General features: G+C 34.0%; 1 pseudogene; it reads right to left on the bottom strand.

Moving 5' to 3' along the window:
* Nucleotides 1-8,611: 8,611 nt before the first annotated feature.
* LOC119514064 lies at nt 8,612-10,186 on the bottom strand (annotated as a pseudogene).
* Between the last annotated feature and the right edge of the window lie 390 nt (nt 10,187-10,576).

Genomic DNA, 10,576 nt, shown 5'->3' with positions numbered 1-10,576 from the left:
TGTTACTTATCTGACTCACTAGATTGTAAAGTCCTTGAGAACAGGGGTTTTTGTTTGTTTGCTTTGCATTGTTTTTAATATTATTCATCCCTAGTTTAGAATAAGGTTGACACAATATGAGTTTTATTGCTTTTATACTGAATTTCTCCTACATGATCAGTGTATCATGGGGCTTTTCTATGGTCTACAGGCTCAAAAGACACAACATCATAATTTCTAACTTGAATACTGCCAAGTAGGGTACTAAACGTACTTCCTTCAATTATAGGCACATTTTCAAATATAGAGAATTATTCATAATCCCATAAAGCATTTAAGCAGCTAAGTGCTTTAAATAGAATATAGATTATGCTGCCCGAGGCAGGCCTGAGAATCAGATAGAGCTACCCTCTTTCCTTAAGAGTAGCCATGACAGCAATAAAAAATAAACAAACTATAGATAACTTTGAACAGAAATGTAATTTGAGGATTTAGACATTTATAATTTTAATGACACAAGAAATAAGTAATTCCTCCTAAGAAGCCACCTGTAACATATAAAGTATAAATCATAGTTTCTCAAGTGCTTTTTTTGGGACCTTTATGTTGAAATTCCAGATGCGTAAGTTAAGTTGGTTCAACAAGGGTATTATTGCATTTAGGGTAAGCAAAAAGAAAGCGATGAAAGGCAGGCTTTAAAATAATTTAGGGGACAAACTCTTTGGAATTAAAACTTGATGTAGAGTAAAACCTAGGGGAAAAAATCTCAAATAATTGAATATAAAATAATTAGGATTTTAATGTATAAACATCCACATTGCAGAAGATCATTAATTAACTGATCCTGCTAACAAAGTACTTTTTTTCTTCACAGAATAAGAAATTTTATAATACCAAATGCTGGTGCATAATGAATAACAAGTTTTAATTAGAGGAGGAAAAGAGGGAGACATTAGATACTGAAGTGGATTTCTGGGCAGGTTTAAAACCACTTTTAAAGACTGATGGCAAAATTGTTCACAAAGTCTTTTCTTTTTTTTTTTTGTAGTTCAAGATGTACAGCTTTCCTTTTACTGAAATTTTCACTAACAGTTCTCATAATATGAAGTTCAACTAATTTTTTTGCCTGACAAGTTACATGAAAAATAGAGAGGGAGCAAAACAGAAAATTTCCCTAATATATAAGGGTGTTAGAAATAGTTTCTTTTCTTTGTATTTTCTCACACATTTTAGTGTTTACATCTGAAACACTATTAAGAGCATCTTAATTTTTAATTGGTCTTAATTTTTAAATGGCCATGACAATGGATTCTTTTGAATTATAGATCATATTAGCTTTATAAACTATCAAGATACATGTACAAACAGAATTTCAGATGCTCTTGGAAACACATTTTAAGATACAGTACATGTGATATATATTTTTGAGAGGGTTTGTTCATCCTGTTGGGATACTGAAAACTTTATCTTACACATTTAATTTAGCCTTTGATAACTATAGCTTGAATAGATCACAAAGTTGGAATTTTCAAAATTTTCTCAATAGGCTTCCAGTCCAAATAACTCAAAGACATCTTGTTTCCTAAGATGGACATTTTGCTCATTTTTTTTTCTCAATACACAGTTAACATCAGTGGGCTCTTTGTTGGCAGTTTGTCTTGGTCATGACTTACTGTTGCAAAACCATTCCTTACTGTGAAGCAGATAGGTTAAGTCTTCCCCAATGTAAGGAACCTAATCTGGATCAATAACAAAGTCAAAGGCATAGGTGTTTCAGGACATTCTGGAAAAGAGTTTTCAACAGTCCACAGATCCTTTTTCCTTTTCTTCCACTGTGCAGTCACTGCCCTATTTTCTTCTAGTCTCTGTCTGCGGAAGGTCACTCTTGCCAGGCATCACATCCGTCTGCAGGTCACTGCTTTCTTCATACAACTCGGACAGCATGGACATTTCAGACATCTTACAAACTGCTTGACCGCTAGCAAAGCGTCTTCAGCAACATCAGAGATAACACATTTATTATTTTTAAACTATGGCATGAAAAGACTCATTTAAAAATATGGCAAAACAGTGCTAAAATGTCTAAATACACTATAGATAATGCAAAGTTCAGTTTTAACCCAGAGACCCATAAAACTTTTACTAAAATCCTCATTAGTTTTTTAAATGAAATTTTATTGAGATATATTCACCTACCAGATAATCATCCAAAGTGTACAATTGATGGTTCAGAGTATCATCATATAGTTGTGCCTTCATCATCACAATCAATGTTTGAAAATTTTCGTTACTCCAAACAAAAAATTAAAATAAAAAAGGGCACCCAAAACACCCCATGCCCCCTGTACCCCCTATTATTTTATATATATATTGTCTTTATTTTATTACTTATCTGTCCATACATTGGATGAAGAGAGTGTCTGTCACAAGGTTTTCACAATTACACAGTCACACTGTAAAAGCTATATAGTTATACAGTCACCTTCAAGAATCAAAGCTACTGGACTACAGCTCAACAGCTTCAGGTATTTCCTTCTAGCTGTTCTAATAAACTAAAAAGTAAATAGGGATATGTATATAATGTATAACCAGAATGACCTTTCAACTTTGGCACAAAAGCACACTGAGGGGTTTTGTTTTTGTTTTTGTCTATGTTATTTATTGTGGGTTTGCCTACAGGTAGATTAGATTAATTATTGCTATGTAATGCAAGTACAATAGGGAGAAAGCTTAGCTAGATACGTTTTTTTTTAAAAGGTGCTGCCTTTTGGAACCTCTAAGAAAACGCCTGCCAATCATAATGGAACACAGTTTTCCTGTGATCGAGAGGAAAGGACTTTCACTTTCAAGTGGAATGGCCATCACTATCAAAATCAGCTCATGAAAGGAGTAAAGAAAATATCCCAAAATGAGACAAACAGAAGTGTTTTTTTAATGATGTGCTCTTGAAATAATATACAAAACTATCTTTAAAAAGCAGTGACATCACTTGAACTTCAGTGTTCTCACTGTAGAATTTAAAATCCTTACTATTGATTGCCCATGGTGGACTTGATGGAGAAATTAAATATCTTACATTATGGTTTACAAAATACTGTATGTGTTTCATAAGTTTGTAGATTGGAGAAAAGGAGAAGGCAAAAAAATTTACATTTAATCTATGCATTTTTGCCAAGCCATATTGAGTTACTTCACTACTTGAGACATTAGGAACTAACTGTACAAAAGAACCAAGTTTAAAAGCATTTTGTGGGATTCATCATTTCTGTAATTGTATGATGTATTTCTTTATGGTTTTAAGTGATAAAGACATTAAGTTAAACATAAGAAATGTATGCGCCTTTTGAAATGTAAATTATTCTTAGAACACTCTCAATGGGAGTGGTATTGCCCTTTTAGTGCCTTAATTTTAGAGAATTACTTTACTGCCATGACTAAGTATAGAAATTTCAGAAAACATATTTTCAAAAATTATGTGTCAGTGGGTTTTTCATTGGTAATTGGTTTAATTTTAAATATTTAGAGGTTTGTTGGACATTCATAACTTGAGTATCAGCTGCAATAACGAATTTATAAAACCATCTGCAAAAAATGTAGAAGATTGATCCAATATAAAAGAAAATTATGACAGTACATCTGAGTTGTTTTCCAGTTAGCATAGGAATTGCCAGATAAATACTGTTAAACTCTTGTCCAGGAAAAAGAGTCTATTCATATGGGTAGTATGATTTATTGTTGATTTTTTTAACCAAATACCTCCTCAGTAATTTATAATGGCTTTGCAGTAATGTGTATCAAATAAGAAGCACTGGAAAACCAGTTCGTCTCTAGGATGACATGCATGTTTCAAGTGGTATTGAAAGCCACACTGATGGAGATGTAATAATAAACATATCTCTTCTTAATATGCTAATGATTCTGTGCTCATTTAATGGGAAATAAAAGTAATTTATGTATGGATACCTTTAAAAAATTTTTTGTTTCATTTCCCTTCCCCCTTTTTGTCCAAGAAGGCTTTCTCAATCCCACAATGCTAGGTCCAGATTTATCCCCAAGAGTCACATCCCTCATTGCCAGGGAGATTTACAACCCTGGGAGTCATGTCCCATGTAGGGGGGAAGGCAGTGAGTTTATCTGCAGAGTTGGCTTAGAGAGAAAGGGGCCACATCTGAACAATGAAAGATGTTCTCTGGGGGTGACTCAGGCATAATTATAAGGAGGTGTAGTGTTCTAGTTTGCTAAAGCTGCCATTATGCAAAATACCAGAAATGGATTGACTTCTATAAATGGGATTTATTAGGTTACAAATTCACAGTTCTAAGGCCATAAAGGTTTCCAAACCAAGGCATCAACAAGAGGATACCTTCATTGAAGAATGGCCAGTGGTGTCCGGAACACTTCTGTCAGCTGGGAAGGCAAATGACTGGCATCTGCTGGTTCTTTGCTCTTTGATTGTGTTTCAAAATGGCTTTCTCCAAAATGTCTCTGGGCTTCTGTCTTCACTCCTCTCTCTCAGCTCCTGTATGTCTTGCTTCTTGCTTCCAGGGTGTTTCTCTCTAAGCATGTAGGGGTCCTGTCTTAGCTTCTCCAGGGCAAACTCTGGGCTTCGTCTCTTAGCTTAGCATCTCCAAATAATAGTTCATTTCAAATCTATTTTAATAAACTGCACATGCACTTTTAATTTGTATGTATAAGTTCTCTATGTGTCACTTTAAAGCATTTTGAACATTTTTGATAATCTAAAATAGAATAGCCATATTGAAATTCCTAATTCCTTCTGTCTGCATCTCCCAACATCTCCAAGTGTCAGCATCTGTGTTGGCTCTTAGCTTCTCCCAGGAACAAACTTTGGATTACATACCTGAACTTCTCTCCAAAGTCTCTCTTAACTTCTCTGAGCTTCTCCTCTCTGTGAGCTCTCTTAAAGGACTCCAGTGATCTAATTAAGACCACCCTGAATGGGTAGGGTCCACACCTCCACGGAAATGATCTAATCAAAAGCCTCACCCACAGTTGGGTGAGTCACATCTCCATGGAAACACCAAATCAGAAGGTTCCACCCTAATCAAAAGACTAAGAAGTCTGCACCTACGAGATTGCTTTAAAGAATATGGCTTTTGTGGGGGAGATACTAGATTCAAACCAGCACATTTAGCCTCTCTTTTGCAAAAATAAGTTTCGTAAGGGCAAGCCCCAAGATTGAGGGCCCTCATCAATATTTATTTATTTATTTATTTATTTATTTATTTATTTATTTTTATGTTTGTAAGCTTTTATTAATATATGATCATCATCAAGGGTCTCAACTGCTAGCCTTTTAAACAAATATCCAAGGCAATTCTACAATTCATTTAAAAGTTAACACCACACACTCCTTTAACCTTAACCACTTTCAATATAGACAAAGGAAAAATTGCTTCAAAAGTGCTGCCTTCAATTGTTACTTCTATCTTACCCCCTCCTATAATCAACCAGTGTGTCCTAGATAACCCTATAAACCTTGATTGTGACATGTAAAATGGACTCTGCTTTGAAAATTGACTAATTGGCATGCAGATTTCTGTAGAGTTCCATAATCCCAAAAGCAAAACAGGGGAAATAAACATTATACGGCTAATTCAGGCAACGTATAGGTGAGAGGAGAAACAACTTTCATATTGGTGGTTAAGGGGAAAAAAGGACAAGAGGTTAAGGTACTCCAATTCTCAGCCCACCAATATACAGATCACTTAATAGCATTCAAATGTTACCAGCTTCCACGTATGACCAGATAGGTTTCCAAGGTGGGAAAGAAGTCATTAGAAGAGACTGATACAACTTAATCTCCTTCAATCATTTAATATTTTTCAGAATGTATTTCAAATAATAGTTCATTTCAAATCTATTTTAATAAATTGCACATGCACTTTTAATTTGTACTATAAATTCTCTATGTGTCACTTTAAAGCATTTTAAATATTTTTGATAATCTAAAATAGAATAGCCATATTGAAATTCCTAAGTTTAGCAAAAATGTCACTGACTTTTATGTACTATTAACCAAGAAAAGGTAATTCAAAGCTTCAATTTTGATGAGTTTGATAAGAACATGTCAGGGGTATGTTATAGAAATGTGTCCTTGTAGTGCTATAAAAGTAACTTAAAACACTTTCATATATAACTAAGGTTGATTTTTTCCCCCTTCATATGTAAAATGTCTGAATATCTAATTTGATATTTTGACTATCCTGGTTTTGGTTTCCATATATTGGGATGAAGTATGAGACAAATAATTAAGCTTTCCAAAATTAAAGGAGACTTTACCGATCACCTCTCTATTCTCTTCAATGAATATATATAAAACAATATTTTCAACAAAGTAGTAGACCCAGTCCTTTGAAGCGAAAAACAGTGGCCTAAAGCCTCAAGTCACTTTGGTAAAAAAAAAAAAAAAATGAACTTTCAACTTCATAATTATATATTTGCTAGGGCAGAGGTTGGGTAGAATGAATAAAATTAATCCTAGTTAGTGTTAAAAGCACTAATTGAGGGGAAATGTCATAAATTAGTTCAATCTATTAACTTCCTGAAACTTCACAGAAAAATAAAGAAAAAAGACATTATAAGAAAAAAAACGGAATATATATGTGGATAATTTGTAATCTGTAGGTGTATAAGAAGGGCTAGAATCAAATATCTTTTTTTTTAAATTTCAGTTTTATTGAGATTTATTCACATACCATAAAATCATCCATGGTGTACAATTAACTGTTCACAGTTCCATCACATAGTTGTGCATTTATTACCCCAATTTATTTTTGAATGTTTTCCTTACACCAGAAAGAATAAAAATATGAATAAAAAATAAAAGTAAAAAAGAACACAGAAATCATCCCCCCCTTTTGGTTTTTGTCCCCATTTTTCTACTCATCCATCCATATACTGGATAAAGGGAGTGTGATCCACAAAGTTTTCAGAATCACACTGTCATCCCTTGTAAGCTACATTGCTATAAAATCGTCTTCAAGAGTCAAGGCTACTGGACTGCAGTTTGATAGTTTCAGGTATTTACTTCTAGCTATTCCAGTAGACTAAAACCTTAAAAGGGATATCTATATAGTGCATAAGAATGCCCACCAGAGTGACCTCTCGACTCCATTTGAAATCCCTCAGCCACTGAAACTTTATTTTGTTTTATTTCACTTCCCCCTTTTGGTCAAGATATTCTCAATCCCATGATGTCAGGTCCAGGTTCAGCCCTGGGAGTCATATCCTGCGTTGCAAGGGAGATTTAACCCCCTGGGAGTCAGGTCCCATGTAGGGGGGAGGGCGGTGAATTCACCTGCTGAGGTGGCTTAGCTAGACAGAGAGGGCCACATTTGAGCAACAAAGAGGTAATCAGGGGGAGGCTCTTTTACAATTATATGCAGGGTTAGCCTCTCCTTTGCAGTAAGGCACTTCATCTTCATAAGGGTAAGCCCCAAGATAGAGGGCTCAGCATACCAAACTGTCAGTGCTCATTGTGTGTGAGAACATCAGCAACAACCCAGGTGAGGAAGTCCAACACTTCTACATCCCACCCCACTGCTCCTCAGGGGGGCCCTGCACATATATTTTTATTCTCTGCCCAAATTACTTTGAGATGTGCCACTATTTCACACTAACCTGTACAACCCTACCGGATCTCACTTCCTGTTCAAAGTTCCATGTAATTATGGTGCCAAACATCTTTTAATATTTCTGGTGAAGTTAATTCAAAATATAATACCTGGGATTCCTCCTCTTCCAGAGAAGAAACAAAACTAATTAGGTAATTTGTTCTCTGAAATACCCTACAAAATTCTCATTCATAAGAAGTATACAAAATAGGATAAATAATAAAAGTTTGTACAGATAAAAGCTACAATTCTGGTTTTGCTGCCCTACATATATTACATCAATACAATAAAAATGGCACAGTCTCTGAGGACACTTTCCATATTTTATTTACATTTTAAGACTAACTTTAAACTCAAAAGCACATATCCATACATGTATTTCCTTTTCGTTGTTTTCACTTAAACTTAAATGCATGGTTTGGTAAACAAAGAATGTAAACAAGTATTTACATGTTTGTTACATGTAACACACAGGAACAGCTTTTAACAGAAATTCACTGATGCCCTCAAAATTTTTCATTATAAATACAGGTATCAAAACAATCCTGAAAATATTTTTTATACTACCAGTAGTCAGCACCCACAATGCTTCCAAAATTAATACAATTTGCAACAATATTCATTGTACATGCTACTTTAAACAGTTTAAACTGCAGATCTTTCACTAAGCAAGTGTATAAAACATGCCATTTATGTTTTTCCTTCTTGAGATTAGTTTTCAGACACACATAGCCTTCCACAGCAATCTGACACTTTCTGACATGCTTTCATCTTGTAAACCTGAATTCTACCTTCAATACTCCAGTTTTATGCTTAAAGGACAGTGCCTTGATAAGACAAAAAAGAATTGTATTACATTTTCCACCTGTTATCTGAAAACATAATGGGTGTACATATATTAAATGTATTCTTACAAATGTCCAGGTCATGTTTACCAACTGGAATTCCTTTACTTAATGTGTGGGTATTCTGCATTGTGATACTTGATCAAGACATTAACATGAGTAGGAGCTTGTTGATTTAAGACAAGTTTGAGATCCACTAAAATTAATTATTTTATGTCCTTCTGGTGGCTGTGGAAGTTTCATATTTTCTTTGGACATCATTAGATGTCTTAGCTCTGGAAGTACAACTTTAATGCTGTATTAATTTTGCCATTTTGCTTACACTGGTATGCTCCATGCATCCACCATTCCACTGGAATTATTTATTCCATTCATATTAACTTTTGTTATAAATCTAACTGGAGGAGCTTCTTGGTATTTAGGTCCACATTCTACTTTCAGGCTATATATCCTGTTTTTATAATTTGTCCTTGGTGGCTCAGTAATCATGCCTGTCCACCTTGTAAGTGTCATATCTTCATCATCTTCAAGGCCCCAGCTAACAGTACTATTGCCTACTCCTTTTTGTCCATTTTCAAGTTCTTCCAACAAGTGAAAATTATGAGGAACTTTAACTCCTGTGGAGACAGCTGGTCATCTTCTCCTGCAGCCCAATACAACTGCACACAGGCCCTTCATAAGTTTTTAAAAACACTTTTATGGTGCTTATAAAGTACCAGGTACTATTTTAATCACTTTACAAATGTTAAGTCATTAAATCTGTATCATAACATTCCAAAGTAGGTACTATTATCCTCATTTTACAAATGAAGAAACACATTGCTTTGATCCAACACATTGAAGTTAAATAATTTGTCCAAGATCACAAAGCTAGCAAGTGGCAGAGCCAGATGTGAACCCAGATATTCAGCTCCAAAGTCTTTGATATTATCCATCATATGATGTATTGCTTCCCCAATACCTAATATTAAGTCTATAGAAGGTTAACTAGTGCCCAAAAATGATACAATAAAAAATGTTAATTGAATGAAGTTTCAAAGATTATAAAGGCCAAGAGCACTAAATACATCCTTTCAAAACGCCCCATGAACACTTGAATTCCTTATGAGTGTCTTCACTATATGACTTTACTAGAATACCACCAGTGACTGGAAACTCATATTAGGGTAGACAACTTTATTTTCAGAAATGAATTTATTTCTGAAACCTGCCTGCCTCAAGCTTTCCCTGTATTTCTATTTTTCTTCTAAAATAACACAAAATAAATCTCATTTTTCCCCTTTATACTGTTGTCCTTCAAATATGTGAAGAAATCACTTATGTTCTAATTTCTCCCAAAACAGGCTAAACATTCTATTTCCTTCAAAATTTCTTTATGTACACAGTGGAGTTTCCTTACAACTCTATTTATCTCTTTCTGGACATTCCTCAACTTGTCTTGGATCTCTTAAAGCACACCATTCCCAAAATGAATTCCATATTCAAGGAGTATTTTGACCACAATAGAGTAACACTGTTACGTTTTATTCAAAATAATATTAACGCAGATGAACATTAACTTTTTTTAGACAGCAAAAACTTAGAGACTTACATCAGTTTATTATTTTAAAAAGCCTCTAAGATTTTAAAAACTATATGCTGCAGCTAATAAACATAATTTATTTGTTCAACTGATATGGGATTTAAATTCAAGATTTAAAATTATTTACCCTTATGAAACAGCATCTTGTTGGAGACCAGTCCATTATTCCATTTTGTCGAGATCTTTTTAAATCCTGATTATCTTATTTAACAAATCAGGTATCCCTTCCAGTTTTTCTCACTCAAACTTATTGGAATATTATTAATGTTTATCCAATTAGTCATTTGAATACCAAACATGAAAGAAACAGAGCCCTATTGTTAGCTTTCTAAAAATTATTTTTAAATAAACTTTTTATTTTATACCTTAAGATTTCCAGAATTATTGTGAAGAGAGTACAGAAATTCCTGTATACCCCATACCCAGTTTTCCCTATTATTAACATCCTGTATCAGTAGTATGGTACATTTGTCACAATTAATGAACCATTATTGATACATTACTGTTAACTAAAGGTCATAGTTTACTCCAAT

Source organism: Choloepus didactylus, chromosome 2 (assembly GCF_015220235.1).
Source record: "Choloepus didactylus isolate mChoDid1 chromosome 2, mChoDid1.pri, whole genome shotgun sequence".
Lineage (NCBI taxonomy): Eukaryota > Metazoa > Chordata > Mammalia > Pilosa > Megalonychidae > Choloepus > Choloepus didactylus.
The sequence above is the reverse complement of the archived record's forward strand: the minus strand, read 5'-3'. Positions and strand labels throughout refer to the sequence as shown.